We start from the raw sequence: 25,959 nt of genomic DNA on the forward strand, positions 1-25,959 counted from the left end.
ATGTCTGAGAACAATAAAAATTCTTGAATAAAGGCAGGGAGGGGAAGGCTTAATTTAGACATTTCCCAAGTTAATGTCTAAAACATTCATCACAATGAAATAGATCACAGGTTAAAATGTCAAGTCAGCTCCTTAAAAGATATTTGTCACTGAGAATGTATTTCCCTTGAGTAAAAAAAAAAATCAAGTTAAAAAGGTACAATTACTTATGTATATATTGAACTGATATATATAGCTATTTGTTATAGAAGAAATTATATTGAGTAAGAATTAAATGAAGCTAATGAGTATACAACTAAAAAAAAATCTAACATACAGTTTGAGTTATCCAAAGAAAATTTATTTTAATTGAGATTACTTCCAAACAAATCTTTTTAGAAATTAATAGATGATTTTAAATTGCTCATGAGGTAGTCCAGTCCTCAAATGATTTAACTTTAGTAATCAGATAAGTGCAATGTCCTAACTGTACAAAAGGTCACGTTTTAGATTTGACTAAGGCTAAATGAAAGTAAGTAACTGGCAAGAGCCTGTTCCATAAGTGAAAAATCTTACATTGGTTTGCGACATCTAAGAGGAGCAACCTCCATCTACCCAGTTACCTCTGACAGGAGAAATCTGTCAGTAGCAGTGACTAAGCAGGAAGCAGCTTAGCTATTTCAAGACCCACCCCCTCTGCCTCCTCTCAGTTCATCTCTGGACAAGGAGGTTGGAGAGAATCCAATATTAAGGTTGCTTTAACTTTGTGAAGCTATGGAGAAATGGCTCAGAATCTACAAGTATTAACAGTTGCTGAGCCCAATCAGTGAGGCCTCAAGGAGGGCACGACAGGAAAAATCGGAGAACCAGGAGGAATCCTACACAGAGGTCTCTATGACTAGAAATGGTTATGGATTACAATTCTAACAGGTTTTTGTTTATTTAAACATAATAGCATTTAGAAACTATTGGCATATTAGAAACATTAAGTCATATAGGCTTTTACATTATTTTACGTAACAGGAATCCTCACAAGTACTCGAGAATCACTATCCTGATTTTATATTATTAATGAAGCAGAGAGATTAAAGGGAGTTAGATGTAAGACGTACGACTGACATTCACAGCCCAGGTTTCTAATTTACCCCTTATCATATTGCTGCTATAACCCAAGAGAATTATTTAAATCCAAAACTGAAATAAAGCCATGACTGAGACTAAGTCCTTGGCAAAGATAAATTAATCTGCTTGATTTCAAAGAGTGGTGTAAAGAAAGTGGCTTGGAGGGGCCTGGAAGGCAGGTCACTATCATGAGACAAGATGGGCGCGGGCGCGCGTCTGTGCACGCACGCGTGCTTCGTGTCTAATACTTCATCCTTCTCTTAGTGAAATCTGAAACTTGGATTATTTTTCCATACAGCTTCAGGGATGCCACTAAGATAAACTTATGAAAAATAAATAGGTCAGATCAGCCATCTTCCCCAAGCTGGGAAAAGCACTACTACTCTGGAAGCTACTTATGCTGGGGTTGGTTAAAGAGGATTTTATGGCTGAAATGGGACATTTTCAAAGTATTCTGCAGGGGAGGCTAGTTCTTCTTTAGCTTTTTATGCCAGGTGATTCAGTAACCAGGTACATTCACTCTATCATCCCATTTCTTTCATCATTAAAATTCTATACTGTAAAGCTGATTTTAGGGGAAATTCATTTTTTCTACTATGAAATTTCCCCATGTCTCACAGTGAAAAATGAAGTTATGGTTTCAGCACACAAATGCTGTTGTACTACTACTTTCTTTTCCTCTGTTTTCTGTGACATTAAACAGTTTATATATCTTCTAAGTTCAACAGTTTAGAAAACCTTTCATTTTTGTTATAGTATCAAGGTATTGTGAATTTTCAGCTCAAGATAAAACAATTCTTGCTAATGCAATAATTTTGGGAGATTTTTTAAAGGTATGCCATAGTCTCTTTTTTAGTGAACGTGATGGGAGTGGGGGCTGTTAAGAGGTCACTGAATGGAAAGGTCCCAGTGAAGCAGGAAACATGACTAGTAGTTAGGAGTAATTATAACTCCAGTATATAGGCAGCTTCTGCATTTTCTGCTTAGCTGTCCCTTCCCCACCTCTAACCGCCATCCTGAGAGAGGCCTCTGGCAGCTATATTTACATTATATGCCAGTTGAAAAATAGATATTTATAGAAGATAGAATTTAAGGAATTTTGGTAATGAAGACAAATCGCAGGGTTTACTAGATCATGAATCAGGTTTATGATGTTGACATTGCCACAGAACAGAGGAAAAGTGGATGGTAAGTGGAGAGGGAGGCATGGAGGAAAAGAAGTGAAATTAAGGAGGAAGAGAAACTGACAGATAGCCTTCCACTTCCAGGCTCTAAACCTGGTTTCTGCCCTGCGCCCCATGAGAAATCCCTATAAGCTTTCAATACTTTCCCTTAACTTGCTAAAGGTAGTTTGAGTGGGTTTTATAACTCGTAACCAAAAAGAACTTTCTCCAGATACTTAGCATAATAGACTGCTACATGGAGTAGATGTTACCTGGCCTTCTGGGCTGGGGTGGCAATCTGGGAGCAGCACAGACCTGTGCAATGACCCTTGCACTGCAGGTATCTGCTCATCAGCAGGGCTTTACCACTGGCAGAAACACCAAGGTAATGGAATAAATCTATTTTCTCTTCAACGCAATTGCAAACCTGCCAACAGTGCTTCACAAGGCTTTATCCAACATAGTTAAAGACAGGCTATACTTTTCCATGGTAAAAGCCAAACAATTACCAATCCTTGGAGTTTCCATGGGAAATACAGCTTTTGTTACTCCTATTGAAAAAAAAAGTAATGTATCTGTTTTCATCTCATCAAATGCAAACGTAGGAAACAGAATATTATTGGTCTACTTAATCATACTTCTACCACAGAGGGGCTTTTCAATTAGATAACATATAACACCACTCTAAACACTTCGAAGATGTGTTTTTTTCTTTCCAGAAGAAAAGAATTATTCATAATTAACAGAAATAGCACAGCTTCATTTTAAAAATAGGAACTGCATTATCAGGTATGTTAAAAGTAGTTTAATATTAATTAGTATTTAAATTAATTCATTATTTTACTTTTATCTCTGAAGGCATTATGTACAGTGGGAAAAGTTCATAAATCCCATCACATATAAATTGAAATACATATTTTCAAGGTCTATCTGCAGTTATTTTCTAGTCTGTACTTTCAATAGCAAATTTTATAGAGTAATTGGCAAATGATTTAAAATTAATCTAGATCTGTCCACTTGACATCATGAATAAAACTAATGACTTCTCAAATGATCCTGAAGTTCCTTCCAAGAATCAGAGACATACTTATAAGAACATTGTGCACACAAATAAATGGACTTGTCTAGAATTATGATGCCATCTACCACCATTACATCAACAAGTTATATTGCTATTTCCATTTCATGCTCAAGAAAAGCACCAGGTGTTAATCACGAGTATGATGTTATTAAATTTTAGTAAATGAAGATATGAGTCTGGTCCTCAAAAAGCTTTTTTTTTTTTTTTTTTTTTTTGCTGAGGAAGATCTGCCCTGAGCTAACATCTGTGCCAATCTTCCTCTTTTTTGCTTGAGGAAGATTCGTCCTGAGCTAACATCCGTGCCAATCTTCCCCTATTTTGTATGTGGGTCAGCACCACAACATGGGTGCCAATGAGTGATGTAGGTCCGCATCCAGGAACTGAACCCGGGCCACTAAGTTTGGAGCACGCCAAACTTAACCACTAGGCCACACGGCTGGTCCCCTCAAAAAGCCTTTTTGAAGACAGAATTTAAAAGTCTATACTTTTAAATTACTCACTTTTCTTGGTTGGCAAAATCACCAAGAATGGAATGATTGGTATATTTTAGGTAAGAATAACAGGGAAAACCAGAAATGAAATCTTTGTTTGGATTAGCAGCACTGAACATTGAATTGGTTCAGATAAAATAAGGGTCAAAGGCTGACCACCTTACTATAAGAGCCAAAAGAAACAGCAGACTGTGGTTTCCCCTTTAACCTTGCTTCGTGCAAGATTACCGCGTGCTCACGTAGCTACAACATAGACAGAACTTTTTCATATAAACACATCCTGGAAAAATGCATTAAACCATTCCTCTCCTCATACATATTTTCAGCATCCTATGTCAATACAAAGCATAAATATCAAAATGTGGCTTCACTCTCTGCAAGTTCAGTGTTATAGTATTTAAAAGTCCAAAAATTAATATTTATGGTTAGGAATTATTTCCTGAGCAAACACTAAATCATTTGTAAAAATTAATTGCTAAGTTGTTCTACTTTTAAAGGCACTGTTTACCTGCTTTCAGAGGTACCCAGTGCTGAAATCTGACTCTGGTATACACCTCCTTATTTCTTGGTTTTGCTATTTCTATAGTCACAATACTAGCATGGACCTAACCAATACAACCCTGTTATAACACAGCAGCTTTCTAAGTGCTTCTAGTCTTTTTATTCTAAACTTTCTGACTCACAGGCACTATCATCTTAAAGATGGACAAACCCTTCTAAGAACACTGCTGCTCTGGCTCCCAAGATCTGACCCAATTAAATTCTTCAATAAAATCTTAGCTACTAAAATCTTCTCATCACCCACCAAAATACCACCCACCATACATTTTTCAATATTTTACCAGCTCTCATATGGCATTTGCATTCCCTTACTTGCTTTTCTATTTTAATTTCTTTAAAATTTTGTTCAAGACATCTTTCACAAAGTTTTTTCAGGTCACTTTTTCCGGGTTACTCTAAATATTTTAAAAATGTATGTTCCTTTCTGTCCATCCTACCTCCTCCATTATATTGATGGCAAATATAATTTCTTTTGCTTCCATTATATCTGTCTCTCATTAAGTATAAGGCTGGGAACAAAATGGATCTTTCATTACCTCTGATTAATTTAAAAGTTTAAAATCATATATTCTGGCCTTGGCTCAAACTTTAATCAGACATTTTGACCATCCTATCCAACTGATCCCATATGCAAATTCTTGGAGATTAGTAAATGAATCTGTTCACAGGGGTTGTCAATAAATATTGTTCCTTAATCAAGTAAAGATCATAATTAAATCGTTAATTGATTTAACATTACAAGGAAGTGAAGTATAAGAGACAAGTGTTCTGAAATCAGGTAGGGCAGAAAGTTTACACTACAAAGTCATCTCCAAATAATGAAAAGCCTAAAACACAGTGCATCAAAAGGTATTATAATTTTATTACTTCTAAATATATAGAGTCACCTCGACTTTAAAAGTATTTAAAACATAAAGATCTTGGCTCAGGGTTGTTTTTAACAAATAAGACTTCCTTGTATAAAATTATATACAGAATCTTGCTGATAGTTTGCTTAGCAAAATGTTTTTTTTGTAGATTGCATAAAATGATCCTTAATCCAATACACAGACCATATTTTGGTTAAAATATCCAATTCCTGTTGCACAGATTGACAACATTGTATTATTTTTGAGAATCAAATCTTCTAACCAGAGTCCAAATAAGATTTGGTCTAAAGTTTTGATCCCTACAAGACAATTATATTGGAGGAAGAGAATAAAATTCAATTAGAAATGCCCTACTGTACTGTATAGTCATATAGTTTTCACTACTAAAACTGAACACCAAAGGAGAAAAGAAGTTTTTTAAAAAGATTATTATACAAAAAGACAAGTTTCAAAATGTCTAAAAAATATATTTATATTGTCTTTTGCAAATAACAAAAACAAACAAAACACACACACACCAAAAAAAAAAGCCCACACATAACAAAAAAACCCAAACTTGTCCAGAAAAGGTACCATTCAGGATGACACTATTTAAGAAGTCAAAAGGACTGCATATTACTAAAATGAAGCATAATTAAAATGTAAACATATTATATGTAAAACAAAAGAAAAATTTCCAGTTCTGCCTCTGTTTCCATTGTGTAGGTGTGACAGGAAGGCTCTAAAATTTTTCCCCAAACAGTGAATCATCTCCAGTGATTCAAGCCAGTATTTACCCCATATAGCTCAATTGTGTAGCAGCTGCATTCTGTATTCTATTTTTTTTTTCTTTTTGCTTGAGGAAGATTCGCCCTGAGCTAACATCTTTTGCCAATCCTCCTCTTTTTTTTCTTCTTTTTGCTTGAGGAAGATTAGCCCTGAGCTAACATCTGTGCCAATCCTCCTCTATTTTGTATATGGGTCGCTGCCACAGCATGGCTGCTGAGTGGTGTACGTCTGCACCTGGGATCCAAAGTGGAGAGCACCGAACTTAACCACTATGCGGGGCTGGCCTCCAATGTATTCTATTTTTTTTTAAATGGCATTTAAGTTATTTCAGTTTTATAGACAAAAGAAGTCACATTAAATTGGAACAACCAAAATACAACTTTAAAAGTCAAACTTTTGACTATAATGTCCTATATTTTTGTTAAAAAAAAAAAAGAATATATGCTCCTCACATACTGAACACACTCTGAACTATCCATATGGTAATCAGATTAAACTATGTTTTCTTAGCCTTCAAGTCATCATATGTGGATATAATTACACAGCAAAAGCTTCAAACTCAAATCCTTTGCACAATAAGAATCAATCTGTTATGATCTTGAGGAATGAGCCATTCATAACCACACGCAAGCCAAAAAAGCAAGGAGAAAATGTAAAAAATTACCATAGGTATAATTTCTTATCATTTTCTTTCTACAAAAGAAGTAATTTCTCATTCATATTGAACAACATAAATGTGATCTAAATAAAATGCAATCTTCAAAACTGAAAAAAAAATCTTAGTCTTCAATCCTTTTTTAAAGTCTCATAGATTCAACTACTATAGAAAGGTAGGCTCACAAGCATATTAAATGTCCACTTTTGTTTTGTCTTACTTTTAAAAATATGTATGAAAGGATTTAAATTATGAATGGGGCAGGAGAGGAATATAGCAGAGTGATAAAGATCATGGATTTTATGGTCATGGAGCTCCTAGGTTTGGGTTGCTGTGTGACCTGGGCACATTACATAATTTTCTAAGCCCCAGTTGCCTTATTTGTAATGTGGGGATTCTAACAGTACACTAGCTCACAGGGCTTTTATGAGGATTAAATGAGAGAACAAACATAAAGTACTTAATACTCAGAAACCATTCACTCAGCAAACGTTTGAGGGTCTACTAGTTGACAAATATTTGAGGACCTACTATATGCAGGCCCTATATAAACGGTGGACAAAAAAACATACAGTCTCTATCCTTAGGAAGCTTTCTTTTTAGTGGTAAAGATATATAATAAAATGTAAGAAAACACATAAGAATTTGTATAATTGTGGTAAGTGTTATAAAGGAAATAAAGTAGGTTCAATGATGAAGAACTACTTAGATTGGTTAGGGGGATATGGAAATGTTTTAGTGAAGGGGTAACATTTAAGCGGAGGCCTGGAAGATGAGAAGAAGCCAGTGAGAGAGTTCCAAGCAAAAGTAACAGCATCAACAAAGGCCACCAAGAAGGGGGCAAAAGCATGTCCTGTGGAGAGGCCAGTATGACTGCAGCACAGTGAACCATGAGGACAATACGAAAGAAATGTGGAGGGAGAGGCAGTAGACAACCAGTAGATCACTATAGCCATGGTAAACACTTTGGAGTTAGTTATTCTAAGCATAATGGGAAGCCACAGGAGAGTTTCAAGCAGGGAAACCATTATATTTAACAGGTTTACAAGTCAGGAAATAACCGTAGCAACATTCCATTTGGCTAGGAAGACTGAGATTCAAAGTATTCTGGAGCACTGCAACTCACCTTTGTTTAAAAACACTATTGTTTGCTCCTTTTACATGGAAAATTTTAAAATGTTAAAGCTATTTCCTCCCTTGGTTTAAAAATAAAAAAGACATCTCAAAAACATTAAAAACTAGAGTTAAATTATTTTCTTTTGTCCTTTTCTCCCCCTTTTGAATGCATCATGATGAACAGCTATGCTCAGTAACAGATGTGTTTAATTTTTATCACTTGCCTCTCTAATTTTGACCTGCCCAATACGTAGCTGCTCAAGAACCTGGACAACAGCACTGGTCAAACTCCCTGGCATATAAATAACTGAATGAAAGACTAAAAGAGACTAAGTTTGTGTCAATTTTTTTTCAATAAAATCATCACCTTTACCATCTTATCAGTGAGCTTTTTTTGGTTATTAGTAACATTTACACAGTTCTCACCTGGTGAACTATGGATAAACAATCTGGTTTGCCTTTTCTACTCTTACTCAAAGGATGCTGTGAATTGTTGGCAAAAGTCCAAAACTGCAATTACTTGATCTACCAGAACTCCTAATCTCTCTTGATGACTTCCATATCAACATACACCATATGGGGTATTCCAAGCCCTTTCCACACCCAGTTCAGGAACTCCAACTGCTGATAGGACTCTCCCCTGCCTACCCCATTTCCCCTTACTCTCAGCAAAACTTATCTCCTCTCCGCCTCAAAAATGCTGCCACTTTATATTCTCCTTTGCCCTAGTCCTAGAAAAAGGTTTCCCTGAATTTTCAAGGTTAGTCCCTCTATCTGTGCTATTGATAGCTCCTCTTGCTTCATCAATTATTCCATCTGTTTTTTATCTTCAGTCTCTCTCATATTACCCTTACCCTTTCACAAGTGCTCAAAAATAAATAAGTCAATAAATAAATAGGTCACCAAGTTCTACATATTCTCCTGCCACTCACTCTCATGCAATTGTTCTCCATTTCTGACTTCACCAATCTAATTCAAGCTCTCATTATTCCTCGCCTAAAGAGCAGCCAAATATTTCTTTACAGCCAAACTAATCTTCAAAAAAAAAATCCTGATCTTAATACTCATATATTTGAAATTCATCCATAAACCAGACTGCCTATCAATAGAAATCAAATGCTTTTTTCTGGCATTCAAATCTTTCAACAATCTGGCTCCAGTCCACCTGTCCTCAGAAAACTATCCTGAGCTTGCTATCTTTTCTCTACCAACAAATTTCTGTAATATATAGTCTATAATCACACTCTTTCTCACACTACCTAGTTTCTCACCCATGCCTTGGGGACCGTGTCCTTTAACTTGTGGGGTCTGTACTAACTCTGAGCGGTTAATGCCAGAAGTGAATTGTACACCAATTGGGGTTGAAACAGAATACTTACTTCCTGATTTGTATCCTTTCTAATAAAACTAACCATAGTATAGCACTTTCCTGAGTTCTGTCAGTTATTCTAGCATATTATCAGACCTGACGGGGTCATGGGAACCCCAAAATTTGTAACCAGTTGGTCAGAAGTGAAAGTGGCCTGGGACCCCCAAAGTGCAGCTGGTGTCTGAAGTAAGGGCAGTTTTGTTGGGGACTATGCCCTTTAACTTGTGGGGTCTGCACTAACTCTCCATGGCTCGTGACAGAATTGAATTGCAGTACTGAAACAGAATACTTCCTTCCAAAGCTTTACCAAATTAAGACAAAGTTCCTGAGCCCATTATTCAAGACTACTCAAGATCCTTCTAATATACCACAGTAAATAAAATTTTGTCAACATCTACTCTATGAAGTCATTGCAATAAATTCTGTGGTCGGGGAGTAGCACAGGGTAATGAAGTTATAGAGGGAGAGATTAAAAAATACCCATGTAAGATATGGTTTACCCAAACTAAACTACTTGTAATTGTTGACTATTCCCTATTTTCCATCTTATGCTCGTGTCATTCACCTATATCTAGAATCTTTTACATCCTATCTCTACCTATGAGACTCCTACCTGAATTTTAAGGGTCTAATCAAATGTCACTTCCAAAATGAAGCCTCCCTTTGGTTTTCCTAACTAAAACTGATTTTTTTTTTTTTATCTCTGTTTCAAGGCAAATGAGCATAACAGAAGGCACTAATTAAGGAGCAGTCACATTTCTACCATTTCTGGTATAAATTTGAACAAGTCACTTGAGCTTTTTAAACATGTAAAATCAAGATAGGGCAAAAAACACACTGTATTTTCCAGAATACTCTCCTGCCTCAAAAAACTTAGAAACACATTCTTTTAAAAGCATAGCTAAGCTCTTAAAGTAAGTAAGGGGAATTGCCAGCAGTCATAAATAAAGCAGCACAAGAAACCAGAGTGATAAGCTAATATCATGGGCTGTTGCTATCCTAAAGAGCCAGGAACTCAGAGCCTGGTGGAGAATGAGGGACATGACCTCTGGCCTATGCAAGACAGAGCTGGATCTGAGGACTCTGCATAAAGGTAGGATCTCTGTGAAAGGATGAACTAGAAAAAAACAAAAAATTGCCTGTCAATAAAAGAAAATGATAGGGAAACTTCTCTGCCTTGGTCTGGGCTCTTGAGGTGAGGAGATGCAGTTTCTTCTGAGAATTCATACGCACAGGTCTACCTTCACATGCATTTAAAGTTCTAAATATAAGCTTACAACCCCAAAATACAAATCATATGAGCGAACATGCTACCATGAGCAACAGCCAGCAGAACAACAGCTGGATTAAAGTCCTGAGACTTCAGATAGTAAAATTATCAGTTACAGAAAATAAGATGTTTAAAGAAATAACAGAGAATGAAAACACAAGCAATAAACCAACTAATTCTAGGCAGATTTACAAAGAGAACCAAATTAAACTTCTGGAAATGGAAAATATAACAACTGAAATTAAGAACTCAATGGATAGGTTAAACAGCAAATTAGATACAACTGAAGAAAGACTTAAAGATAGTCATGAAAAAAATACCTCTAATTTAAGATTTTAAAAAAGACAGAAAATATGAAAAAAAAATTAGAGAAATGAAAGATGGGGTAAAAAATCTACCTATGTTCAACTTAAGTACATAAAAATAGAAAGAATAGAGGATACTCAAAATTCAAAGAGATAATACTTTATAATTTTCCAGCTCTACTGAAAATGTAAATTGTCAGATACAGGAAGCACAAATTATCCTAAACAGAATAAATTTTAAAACAATCCATATCTAGACACATTACAAACTGCACATCAAAAGTAAATAAATTTTAAAATAAAAATAATCTCTTCCTTGTCCTTTCACAGGTTGTTGTAAAGGTCCAATTAAATGAATAATTTTTATATCAATCTTCTCAATATATATTTTGTCATATGTAGTAAATTTATGAGAAATCTTCTGAATCTTGTAGACTCTGAAAACCATCAAAATCTGACTTTTTTTTGCAACCAAATGAATGAAGATGGTTTTGCTTCTTCCTTTACTTCCTAATTCCTTGAAGGGAAAGATTCTTGAAGACTTGCTCTAGTCTTTATCTTCAAGCTAAAATGGCAGAGCCAAACTACATAGGACTGAGGGTGCTTCAGGCACTCGTCTTCCAGTTCCATTCATTCAACTGCTAAACACTGAAAGTGAGCATACTGTAGGCAAGGAACTTTGGATGATACAATGATGATTAATTAGGTAATTTTCTTTTATGCCTACTAAAAAGGTAAGTAGTATTGTAGTTGAACATATGCTAGCTAGGAGTAGGAGGAAAAGATGTTATTAACTTTTGGCTGTACAACTTTCTCGGGCCAACAATAGTTGGCCACGCAACTGATGAATTCAGTGAATAAAAAAATATTTTTAGTGTAAATAAAACAAAATCTAGAAAGTTAAACATACTTCAAACAAACTATGCTCCCTTAATGCCAGGTTTCAACTAAAAAGGCAATTAACTTAATATTTTTTACTCTTTTGCTTTAAATAGGGCCCTGATCTCTTTCAAAATCACAATCAAGAACGTACTACATTAAAAAACACAGAGTGGAAAAATATTTTTATGTAAGAACAAATTCTCTAAAGAGAGTCACATGCATTTTTTTCAAGCTTGGTCCCAATGATACCAAGAATTCTTACTAAAATAGCTTATGATTAAACATTTAAGTAGAATAACAATGAGTACTATTTAAAATCTCTAAATTAAAAAAATCTTTATTAAGACCTCATCTGATCTGTAACTTTTGGACAACAAATATAAAGGACAGAAAAACACATGTAGTTCTAACAGTTGTTGAAATAAGCACAAGAGGATTTTCTTCTTAGTTCTCCTCACACAGTGCCAATGAAGGATGCTAATAATAGAATAAAATTTCAGGGCAGAACAATGCAAACCATAAATAGAAATCAATGCAGTATAAAACTGTCAAAGCTCCTGGGCAAGGATTATAATTGAGAATCCTCAAAAGAAGTGTGTGTGTGTATGTATATATAAGCCATACACCCCATTTAAGCCAATGAAGCTAATGAAAAGAGATAAATAATCTTCAAAGACAGTTATCCTAAAGATAGAAGTAAGCACCACAATTCAACACAGTCTATATACAGCAAAGGACAATAGAATGGATACGTTCAGGAAAAATCTGACACAAAGAGTGGTTTAATGAGGAAAGTGTATACTACTATATTTGCTGACATGGAATTTAAAAACTTTGTAACTTGAATTCTTATCCACAAATGATTATTTCAAAGGTACCATGAAATAAAATATTTCTTATCCATCTAACACGGGGATTGTATGGATAAAATAATAAATAAAAGGCAAAAGTCCTACTCAAAATATAACGCTGCTATTACATGTTTTAAAAACTTTTTCACAAGCAAATTAATCTTTAAAAGGTATCTGTACAAAACCCAAGTCCTAATAGCCTCAATGTAATCACTACCATCACAGATAAATGGAGATGACAATATACCATTATATTATCAACATCCCTACACATTTCAGTTATTCAATATCTGCTTTGCCTTTTACCTTTCACTTCTAATAAGAAGGAATCACTAGATGAAAGTGACAGGAGGAGTCATTTTTTCCCTTCTTGGTTTTAATGAAGTTAATTATAATTTCAACCGATTCACAAGGATCATAATTTAAAATACAGTGATTACCAAAGGAACAGATTACTTTTCAGTGTGACTTATAAGTTACTTGGTTGGAATTTGGGCCTTATTTTTCTAAGTTGGGATTCAAGGCTAACCCACAAAAGCCTTCTAAGCATACAAGAAGACTTAAATACTTTCCATCTACCATGACAAATAGTACAAAACAATAACAGCAGCCATTTTGATTACTGACAATGTCTCAGTCAACTTACATATACATTCCCATTTACTTCTAAAATTACTATGGAGTAATATCACCATTCCCATTAGAGCAGTGAGCAAAGTAAGACTCAGAAAAGTTAAGCGACTTTCCCAAAGACACATAGTAAGTGGCTGAACTGGGATTCAAGTTAGATCCCCAACTCCAAAGTTCTTACACTACTTACTCTAACTGCAGCAGCGTTTGGACAATTCTCCATAAGTCCTTCTGCTGTGTATATAAAATTCCATAGTGTGGATGCACTAGAATCTGTTTAGTTATTGTTCTTCAGAAAGAAGAAAAATGATCCTTGATGGAAGTCAGAGACGCAAGAAACAATGAAAATAACAAAAGGGGTAAATATTTAAATGAAGATTACTGGCATAAAATACTATTAGCATCTCGTGGGGTTTAAAATATATACGAAAGTAAAACATAGACAGTAATAGATCAATCAGAAGGAAGTTCAATGGAGTTAAAATGCTCTAAGGTGCCTATGCTGATCATTAAGAAGTAAAAGTACTAGTTTATATCAGACTTCAATAAGTCAAGGATGCATGGTATAAAAGAATGTATAACCATCAAGAAAATGTGGGTGTATGGAAACAATGATAATTTTTAAAATCCCCAAGAAGGAAAAAAGGAGAGAAAACCAACTAGAGAACAGAAACAACAACTAACCATAAATATATCAGTTACCACATTAAATGTAAATGGACCAAATGCTTCAAGTAAAAGACATATTTTATCAAAACGGATGAAAAAACAAAACTCAACTATATGCTGCTTACAAGAAAAATACTTAAATACAAGAATATTTAAGAAAATTCTTGAAACTAAGGTGACAAAGACATGCCAAAACTAACTTAAAGAGGCAATATTAGAGATTAAGAGGAATGCTTCATAAAGATAAAATAATTCTAAACTCATATGCGCTTTACACCAAGCCTCAATATATAAAAGGAATAGAAACATTTAAAAGATATATACGAATCCACAAAAATATTTGAAGGTTTTAACACAACTCTTTCAGAAACTAAGACAAGCAAACAAGATCATAAGGATATGGAAGACTCGATACAATAATAAACTTTACCTAATTGGCATACTAATAGAACAATGCACTCAACAAATACAAAATACACCTTCTTTTTCAAGTATATAGAATGCTTAGAAAAACTGACCCTGTGTTGGGCCACAACATAAATTATAACAAATTTCATAGGACTAAAATCCTAAAGAGTATGTTTTCTGACTGCACTGGTGTTGAATTAAAGAAATTTATTTTTTTAAAAAACCTACAAAATGCCTATATGTTTGGAAATTAAGAAATATTCTAGGGGCCGGCCCCATGGCCTAGTAGTTAAGTTTGGTACACTCCACTTCAGTGGCCAGGGTCGGGTTCCCAGGAGCGGACATATAGCACTTGGCGGCAGCCATGCTGTGACGGCGACCCACATACAAAGAAGAGGAAGATTGGCAACAGATATTAGCTCAGGGCAAATCTTTTTTTTTTTTTGTGAGGAAGATCAGCCCTGAGCTAACATCCATGCCAACTCTCCTCTTTTTTGCTGAAGAAGACTGGCCCTGAGCTAACATCCGTGCCAATCTTCCTCCACTTTATGTGGGACACCGTCACAGAATGGCCTGACAAGCAGTGTGTCAGTGTGTGCCCAGGATCCGAACCCGGGCCGCCAGCAGCGGAGTGCGAGCACTTAACCACTATGCCACAGGGCCGGCCCCTCAGGGCAAATCTTTATCAGCAAAAAAATAAATAAATAAAAAATCTAAATAACTCTAAATAAGAAGAAATCTAAGAAAAATTAGAAAACTGTTTTAAAATTAATGACAATAAAAATAACATCAAAATTTGGAAGATGCAGCCAAAGCCCTATCAAGAAGAAATTTAAAAGAAATTTAAAATTTAAAAGAAAATACAAATGAATAAGTATCTAGCTCAAGCTAGAAATCAGCAATAAAACCCAAAAAAGTAGCAGGAAAGAAAATAATAAAGATAAAGGCAGAAATTAATGAAACATAAAATACAAAACAAGAAAGAGATGAACAAAACCAAAAGTTGGTTCTTTGAAAAAGACTAATAAAACCAGTAACTTCAGGTAACACTGATCATGGGAGATGTGGCAGCCAACCCCCAAGATAGCTCCCAGTGATCCCCACCCTCCTGATATTTTCATCCCTGTGTAATCCCTTCCTGTTGATTGTTGGCTAGGCTTAGCGAGTCACTTCCAAAGAATTGAACAAGGTGGAAGTAACAGACAGTATGTGACTCAGAGAATAGACCAAAAAAGGCAGCAAGGCATTGCTCTTTTTCTCTCACTTTTGGGTCACTAGTTCTTGGGGAGGCTATGTCATGAGCAGCCTTGTGGAGAAGCCCACGTGGCGAGGAACTGAACTTGTGCCTACAGCCACATGAGTGAGCTTGGAAGTGGATATTTCAACTCCAGTCACCTCTTCAGAAACTGTAGCCCTCACTGTGAGCTTGACTGCAACCTTTTGAGACATCCTAAGCCAGGATCCCAACAAGCTTTGTTTTGTTTGTTGTATCTGAGAACTTGAGAAACCAATTCTAAAATTTCTATAGAAATTCAAAGCTCCAAGTACAAGCACCCTTGAAAAAGAACAAGGTAGAAAAACTTGTTCTACTTAATATGTCTATATTAAGATTTGTTAGAGTCCAGAAACAGATTCACACATATATGGACACCTGATTTATAACAGAGGTGTCAATGCAAAGCAGTGAGGAACACATGGTCTTTCCAGTAAACAGTTCAGGGTCAAACGGATGTCCACGTGGAAAGAAAATGGACCGTGATCTCTGCTATACTTAATATACAGTATTACATAAAATCATTTTCAGATGAACTGTAACTCAATGTCAAAGACAAAACAAAAAAGCTTCTAGAAGATAATAAAAGAGAATGATATGGAGACAAAGAAGTAGGAGACAAATAATAGTGATAAAGAAAAAGACTGAAAAGTCTGGACTACATTAAAAGTAAGAATTTTTATTCCTTCGAAGATACCAAAAGAATGAAAAAGCAGGGGCCGGCCCGGTGGCGTAGCAGTTAAGTGCGCACAATCCACTACTGGCAGCCCAGGTTCGGATCCCAGGCGCACAGCTACGCACCACTTGTCAGGCCATGCGGTGGCAGCGTCCCACATAAAGTGGAGGAAGATGGGCACGGATGTTAGCTCAGGGCCAGTCTTCCTCAGCAAAAAGAGGAGGATTGGCATGGACGTTAGCTCAGGGCTGATCTTCCTCACAAAAAAAAAAAAAAGAATGAAAAAGCAAGCCACAAAATTGGAAAAGATATTTGCAACACACATAACCAACAAAGGGCTTGTATTCAGAATATATAAAGACTTCTACAAATCAATTTAAAAAAAAAAAAACAAAGACAACTCTACAGGAAAATGGACAAAATCTCAACAGGTACTTTACAAAAGAGTACATCCATGTGCCAATGACCATATGAAAAAGTCCTCAGCGTCATTAGTAATCAGGGAAATGCAAATTAAAACTGTAAGGAGCTATATTACATGTAACAATATCAATGAATCTCATAAACACAATGTTGAACCAAAAAAACTAGACATAAAATACATATACTGTATGATCCTATTGTATAAAGTTCAAAAACAGACAAAACTATACTATAATGTTAGGAATCATTTAGTGGTTACCTTTGGGAAAAGGGAGGAGGTATGAAGGGACCCTTAGGGTGCTGGTAATATTCTACTGCTTGCTCTGAATGGTAGTTTTCACCAGTGTTTGCTTTGTGAGAAACCACTCAGGCTTACAATTACATTTTGAACATTTCTTTCTGTATATGTGCTAAACATCAGTAAAGTGTCTTTTTTTAAAAAGTGGAGCACAGTAGCAAACATGGCAGAATTTAGCATAGTTGAACTTCAGCTAACCAGGAAATTAAATGATGCTGAACTGCTCATTTTCCCCCAAGTCTAGATAACTGGGGGTTTAGAAATCTTAGGATTCAGCTTTGAGGCAGACAAGAAAACCGACAAATACTCTCTCAGCTAATTCAAGTAGACAGGTATTCTAACCAGAAATGATACATACTGCATTGTCGAATTTCCTGGAATGGTTTTCTTAAAAAACAAAATAAAAGAAGAAAGAGTAAGGCGAGAACAACAACAAAACAGATGACAACATAACTGGCTCCCAATGAACCAGACACTAAATCAGCAACGCACTTCTAATGTTTAATTTCAAGTTACCTTTAAGTAGAAACATAAGCTTTTCTTAAAAAAAAAAAAAAAATAGAAACATAAGCTTTTCTTACTGCAACTTTAAAACATCTACAAATGAATTGAGAATGTCAATTAACTCACACTGCAGTTAGCACATGAGTATATTAGACAGATAAGCTTGTTATCTCCTGGCACAATACTTGAATTAAAGAACAGTTAAGAGAAGACAGCAGATGTTATAGGAGGGATCACATCTTAAAAATGAGGGATGACAAATAAAGGGGAAAACATGAGAACAATTTATGTTTTAGGAATGGGGGAGGAGAGCAGAGAATTCTAAGGAGAAGTAAACATTAATCTTTTTATGGTACTTACGTCTAAAAAAATAGATAAGAACCAGTGAGATAAAAGAGCAAGCCAAATGGAAAATGTGAAAGCAAAATTACAAAGTCCCCCAAAATAAATAAAATATTTTATAGTAAAATTATTTTTACCTTTCATTTTGAACGAATTAGGAATGGGGGCGGAGGATGGGGGGACAGAAGTAAAAGGGCAAGAAGTAAAGAGCCCAGACCCTGACACTGATGAGAAAATGGGTTCTCAAAGTGAAACCTATATAGGAAACTTGCTAGGAAGTAATTTGAAAGTAATCACTCCAAAGCTGCAAAGAAACAGGTAAAGTAATACTTAATATTACCATAACCACTTGTACAGTGATTTTCAATATACAAAGAGCTTTCACACACAATAGTTTGTTAACTCTGTGGGAGTAATTAATTAAGTGTAATTAATCCCATCTAACAAATGAGGAAAAGGGCTCTGAGAGGTTAAAACACTAAGTGGAAGCATCCAGCGCTCACTATGCCACACAACTTATAAATGTCGTTAATGTAAAGTGCTCGGAGACTAAATAAAATTGTCAACTTACAAATGGGGAACTGAATAGCAAGGAATAGTAATGTGGAACCACTAGAGAAAATCTTTACCTAACACTGGGAGAAGTGGACAAGGAGAGGCGAGAGAAGGATGCTCACACTTGGGTTTATGCCATGGGGAACACCTGTACTAGAACTGCTTTAAAACTGGGTATTTTTGGTGCTTTGGTTTGATGACATCCCCAGGGATAGGGTCCAAGATGGCCTCATCTCTTATGGTACTTGTAACATTTTAAGTATAATTTTTTTTAAGACTTGCTATCTGTATTGTCCAAATTTTATATTTTATGTAAAAATAATATCTTGACACAGTCATCAATCTTCACATTTATGAGTTTATACCAGGTATAAAAAATAACTAACCAACCTTTAAATTTAAAGGCTGAGACGCTTGGTTTTGACATTTCAAATATGAGACAAATTACGTTACGAGATAGCTTTCAGATGCAACTCCCTTAAAACGAAAACTTTATACTTGTACTTCAGCAACAAGCTTCTGTGGTAACTGCATGACCAGAATCTTCCTAATAAATTGTAACTTTCAAAAACTTTGAAATTTGGCCAAAATAAATTATTTATTTTTAATTTGTCTTAGGAATAAGAGATTTTTCAGAGGTGAATCTTATGTGATTATATTTTACTAAATGTATATATGGAAAGTCTGAACAAGTGGTTGGTAATAATGGATTGTTAAATACAATAGGGTAGACCTGATGTCTAGACAAGATAGTAGTGAGAGCTGCACTTTTAAGAAGTTCGTTACTTGCTCTGATAAAAAGGAAAAACAAAGAATCTTTCTATTATGTAAGATTAGCATGAAATGCTTACATCATGCATATACAACAACAGATAGAGTTGCCACTACTTTGAAAACAATTTCATTTTAATCCATCATGTGTTAAAAACTGATTTTTTCCTATGTCCCCAACTCTAGTTAACATTTCAGGAAGATAGTACACTTGATTAATCTGCTAGCCTTTTTACTTTAAAAGTAAAACAAGAATATCCTATTATACATTGAGAGAGAAAGCAAACGCTAGTAAGAGCTCTGGGAACCACCAAGCTATATAGATGGTGACTGAAACTAGACACTGTAAGAAGAGAAGAGGGCCACAGAGAGAATACTGATTAAATGTAACATCTTATTTACTGAAGAAAACATTTTCTACACAATTCATTACCTCAACCAACACTAATTAATTACTGAATGATGCACAGCAATAGTGTATTTGAGGTTTTTTAACATAAGAACCCTGTGTCCTAAGAGGTTAAAAAAAAATTCTACAGTTAAATCTGAAATTAGCTACAGATAACAGTGTGTACAGAAGAAGCAATATTTAGCTCTTAATTTTTAGTATGGCTTAGATTAGGAAGGGATCTAAGATTATATATTCAGTCTAACTTTTCTATTTTTTTTTTTTTTAAAGATTTTATTTACTTATTTTTTCCCCCCGCAAAGCCCCAGTAGATAGTTGTATGTCATAGCTGCACATCCTTCTAGTTGCTGTACGTGGGACGCGGCCTCAGCATGGCCGGAGAAGCGGTGCCTCGGTGCGCGCCCGGGATCCGAACCCGGGCCGCCAGCAGCAGAGCGCGCGCACTTATCCGCTAAGCCCCGGGGCCAGCCCTAACTTTTCTATTTTGAGGAAAAAATGAAGAAAAGCTAGTAAGCAGCCCACATGGTCACAAAAATGGTTAACGTAGAATTCAAATTAAAATAAAAATTATATATTAAGTAGATTGATCTAGATTTACAGTAAAACCTTATTAACCTTATAAGACTAATGAACTAGACAGGCAACAAAATGATTCCTGAATTAACTTGATTTTTCTTAAGTAACTGGAACAAGGAAAGGGAGTCCTAGATGGCTAAGAACTAAAATTTCTTCAGCATAACAAGCCTGGCATAGCTATAAGTGACTAAAAAAAATAATGTCTTTATGAAAACAAATATATATTCAGTTTAATAAGTCTTTTGAAGTTAAAAGAAAGAAAACAAAAATAATCTCCTCGATCAAGTGTCTCTTAATACGCTCTCTGTCTCTATGTTTTAGAACATCAAGATTGGCACCCTCTCTTGATCTGAAAAGACGCCCATCGACATTTTAACTATAAATTATCAGATAAATATATAATCAACTCTTCGAGAGAGAGTAACTTACTTCTAGATAGAAATATCAGCATTTTCATACAACAGCATTACATTAGGATAATGTTCTGCAGTAGCCAAAGAGGTTTTAAAAGTGAATTTGCCTTCATGGTACTTGTTCTTCTTTTAGTTATTACCCACCAAATAACAAGAAAGAAGAGATGGATTTTTTCCCCCTACAAATAATAATTTTCTGTCATTTGAGGAATACTATGAAAAATGCTTTCAAAGAATATTTCACGCATATTCCTACAACTGTATTGGTTTAGATTTTATTAATTGTACCTACTAATATAATTTTTAAGAAAGGTTTACAATGACTGGTACAAACAAGAAATTAAGATTCTCTGCAAACTCATATACTCCAGCTACTCTCAAACTTGGCATGCCATTAGAATCAAGAGAGGTTAAAATTCACTCTGGTGATTTCTCATACAGTTATTAAAACCTGCACAGCACCTCATAAGATATAAACATAGGTATTTGACACCCACAGTACTAAATCAACTCCCCCCCAAAACTGTTTATTTTAAATGTGATAGTTTATTTAAAAAATACACATACACACCTTTTTTAAAATATGGAGAAATCAGAGGAACTGTATTTTAAAACATGGTTCACAAGGGATTATAAATATCTATTAACAGCAGACAAGTTATATATACTGATATAGAATGGACTCTAAGATATACTGAACAGGGAACACTGTATGCTACCATTTGTATTTAAAGAAAAAGTATGGCGACAAATACACCAACTCTTATCTCTACTCATCTGGATCAACCATGCTCCAGATGTATGTCTATGTCCATGTGTATATGCACACACAGTATGTATACACATATACATAAATACTGTATATAAACTGTGTGTATACATATACATATGTGTACCACATTTCAGCTAGGTAAAGAAATTGGGCAGCTAAGAGTTACGGGTGAGAAGCAAACTTGTTTTTCACTGCATAATCACTTGTGCCTTTTGAAATTTTATGCTTGTGTATATTATCACTTAAAATATAGCCTTCAACGGATGGGTTGGAGGATATTTAACATAAACCAAATCAGAGCACATGCTTCTGAGATATAACCATAACTTTAGTTCCTAACTAAACCCTTATTACTGTCAGTATAATCAGCTGTTCATATCTGAAAAGAAAGACTTTCATAAATATTTGCTTTGGGCGATAGTTACACAGTGTTAGAACTGTCAAAACGCATCAAACTGAATATTTGATATTTACGCATTTTATTGCATGTTAATCACACCTCAATTAAAAAACAGAACTTCTCTAATTTACATAAAAGTAAGGTGGCAATTGTTTCCAACCTTTTAGCATATTAGAAATTATAGAACTTAAGAAAAAATAGTCACCTCCTTCCAATTCCTTGTTACTCCAAATGGTCCATAGACAAGTAGAATCAACATCACCTGGGTGAATGTTAGAAATTCCAATCTCAAGCCCCATCCCAGATCTACAGTCAGAAGCTGTATTTAACAAAATCCCCAAGTGACTTATGTGCATATTAAAGTTTGAGAAGCTCTAATAACCTACTTAACAGAATATTTATGGTAGAAATCCAAGAAGCTCTACTTTTAAGAAGCCCCACAGATGTACAACAAAAGTAGTGAGTCACAATGTAAGCACTACATCTTAAAGGTGAGGAGATGGAAGGTTCTTTTTGTAAGACTAGTTTGCACAGCAAAATATCCTAATAAACTCCAGCTACTCACCAACTATCCTTAGTAGTTATTTTATTTCATTAGGTAACTGCTTCTCTGCTACTTCTCATGTTATAGGAGGATTTTGGCCACCCTGACACTCTTCGTCAGATGATCTGCTAGGCAGAGCATGCATATACATATTTTATATATATATATATATATATATATATATAATATACATATCTCCACCCATTCCAGATATACTCAGATTATCTGATTCCATCTGAAGAAAGAGGAAGATAGAAGAATTTAATCCAGATCTTGCTAGTGGGGAATTACAAAGAGACGTTTAAATATCATTAGATGCCAGGATCTCCAAGAAAACAGAGAATCTCACTGACAGGCTACATCTAAGCACAATTTTATTGAAGTATGAAGGACCTTGCAAATCTTAAATATGAGAAAGTCCCAAAGAGTTAAAGTAAATATTGTTTTATCCCCAGAGGAGCAACAGAGGGAAGAAGGGTATGTAATAATGGAGGATTTCCATTTGTGTGGTTCATCCAAAGTAACAATTTGTTAAAAGACACAAATTCCTCACTGGTAAAACAGCTAGTGGTGGGATGCACTTTCGAATCAAATATTTCAGTAACAGTAGGTATGTAAGGACTTGTGGCATATCAGTCAAGGGGATAATGCTAAACACCTGAACCGGAATATGAATCACCCATAATTTTGTGGGTTAAGTCTCTCTAGGAATCACTATAATGAAATGAGAAATTCCGAAATCTGCCTCTCTCAGCTCAGGAGCCAGGAAGCCTAGGAAAATATTTCAATAATTGACTGTGAAACATGGCCCAATTTGAGTAAAAGGGGGTAATCTGAGGAAATGAGGGGAAAAGAAGATATAGCACAGGATCCAAAGCATAATGAGGCTAAATGTGCTGTGGCAACTGAATGGATCATACCTACTAAAAGATGTTCAAGTAAAACTGGGATGATTTGAATGATCTCTAGCAACGCAATATTCAGAGATGCAACTTGATCTCTTTTGGCTCAAGGATTTTAGACCAGTGGTTCTCTGCCATATCTGGCTATAACCTGGGCAGGTTTTTCAAAAAGCACCTGCACCCCCAATCCTACCAAATTCTTATATGCCCAGGGATGAGACAGCAATAACGTGGCAAAGGACATGAATTTGCTCCTCATTGAGGCGATTCTGATACAATCTACTTCCACATGCATGCCCTTAAATATCAAATAGCTGCATTTGTAGGCATTTTGAATTAAACCAAATTCTGGCCTGGAGATTTAGTTTATTTTATATTGTAACACTGCCTCAAGTTAATGACTTTCTTGGGATTCAGGGGTGAAGGACCCAATTTATATAAATCCTCAAAAAATTATAGTGGTGATTTATCTTTACAAGATATCTGAACATATTGCACTTGATATAAAAGAGAGAAAAAGCAGTTTAGGTATTACACCAATATTTACATTTCTACATTATTCTAAGCTTGATTTGTTGGCCTCATCTATGCAGGGCTTCTTTGGGCTATTACTCATTTTTTAAAATCATGAAATATTTCAAGCATATGGAAAAACATAAAGAATAATTACTGGACAGCTGTGTAACAACCATCTAGCTTTCTCAAGCTTTTATAATATTCCTATCCATTTGGTATTTAATCCCTAAAAATAAAATGTGCAAAAGTTGGAAATGGAAAAAAATCCCCTTAAAACTATTTTTTTCATTTCCAAAAATCACCGTAACTTTTAGACACGAATTTGTAAAACAATTATGTATCATTGCTTACTAGCTTTCTGACATTTTGAGCGCTTTTGGTTTGATTTTCTCGTCAATATATGAAAACCAAAGTACCCTAGCAAAAACACAGTAGTTACATTCCAATATTTAATATCAAGTTTTCTATTTTTTAATACTTCTAAAACTGTTTTGCTTCCCTAGTCACAGCAGAATATAGTAACATCCTTTTAGACTTCTTTTTCTTTTTTTAGGTCATTGTTCCTTGCTGTAATAGTTTCAATATACTTTAGTGTCAGATTTTTCATGTGTTTGAACAATGGTCAGAGTCATAGGTCAAACATATATGGGTGTCTATAAAGTACTATAAAAACTGGTTTCATACTAAGTAATTTTACGTGTGTACTGCTAAGCTAGGTTCTACATCTGACTGGTAATCCAACTTTTCAAAATCAAATAGATTAACTATGAATAACAACAGAAGATAGCACAAATATTAATAAATGACAACCCAAAATACTCCCCCCCCCACTATTTTTTTTTTTTATAATTTTTATTTATTTATTTTCTCCCCCAAAGCCCCAGTAGATAGTCGTATGTCATAGTTGCACATCCTTCCAGCTGATGTATGTGGGACGCGGCCTCAGCATGGCCGGAGAAGCCGTGAGTCAATGCGCGCCTGGGATCCGAACCCGGGCCGCCAGCAGCGGAGCGCACGCACTCAACCGCCAAGCCACGGGGCCGCCCCCCCCCCCACTATTTAATTTAAGTTTTTCTACCAGTTATATTCTTAAGAGAACCTCTCATTTAAAGAACTGCAATTCAGGTGGAAAATAAAAATAACATTAAATCATTCATTCATTCAACAAACACTTATCAAGCACTTACTACTAAGTGTTGAGCCTAGGCACTGTTAGGTGGTCAGGTTAAGATGCAGTCTCTGATTTCAGGTAACTCAGAGACTATTCAAACGTCACTTCTAGGTTTATGACTCCATCCATCATCCATATAACAAATATTTCTTGTGAGCCCACTACATGCCAATCACTGTTCTAGGTAATGGAAATAAAGCAGTAAACAAAACAAAGTCCTTGCTCTCATGAAGCTTCCCTTATGGTGAGAGGAGACAAGCAAACAAATAAAAACATATGTCAAGTAGTAAAAAAAAAAAAAAAAGAGCTACAAAGAAAAATAAGTCAGAGTAAAAAGACAGAAGGACAGTAATTTTATATAAGGTAGTGATACTCACATTCATGCTGAAGATACAACTATTGAGCAAACCTTTTATTTACGCTCTCTTTTAACTGATATCTTGAAAGGTACCAATCCTCCTTCACATCACCACATTAAACAGGATTTTCTCAGTCTCCATTTTCCTTACATCCCTCCAAGCATCTGATACTGCTGACCACCTCCATTTTGAAACTCCACTGGTTTACATGACAAATTTCCTGTCCAGGTTCTTATCTTTTGCCATTGGGGTGACATCAATATAAGCCACACAATCACATCTAGGATTTAATTAAGATCCTCTCCTATCCAACCAAGGGATATAGATTTTAATTAATGTGGAAACAGGCAGCACTTTGAGAAAAGATTTAATTTCGTTCTTAATTTCCAATAGTTTTTAGCAGATTATATAACAATATAATGACATTTAGTCAAGGCATTGGATAGTAACATCAAAAATAAACACTTGTACAACATGCTACATTTTATAAAGCCCTTTCACATTTTATTTACTTCATTTAATTCTCATAAAGTGATAACACCCTACAAGGCAGGTAATATTTCCATACTGAAACACTTTAAGTTTTGCTATGCATAATAAGCATATGTGAGGAGGATTAAAGAGAAAGTGATTGCTACTTTTTAAATCTTAGGTAAGACAAAGCCTCGAGGCATATTCCATTTCAAAACTATATTTCACACTATATTAAGATACAACCAGAAAGTTTTGTCCTATAACTATTCCTAGCAATCTATTTAATCGATTAAAAACAAGATTCTAACTTTTCAGAATGACATCATTAAAATTAGATTTAAATACCTAGCTTTTATTTTTTCTTTAACATTTAAAAAATGTTTAAAAGTATA

The 25,959-nt window shown here is 35.1% G+C and overlaps 1 protein-coding gene across 6 annotated transcripts in view; it reads right to left on the reverse strand.

The window, feature by feature from the left end:
- The window catches only part of PPHLN1 (periphilin 1), a 118,721-nt gene that overhangs the window by 10,366 nt on the left and 82,396 nt on the right, over nt 1–25,959 (reverse strand). The window lies entirely within an intron of this gene.

This window comes from Diceros bicornis, chromosome 17 (genome assembly GCF_020826845.1).
Source record: "Diceros bicornis minor isolate mBicDic1 chromosome 17, mDicBic1.mat.cur, whole genome shotgun sequence".
Taxonomy (NCBI): Eukaryota; Metazoa; Chordata; class Mammalia; order Perissodactyla; family Rhinocerotidae; genus Diceros; species Diceros bicornis.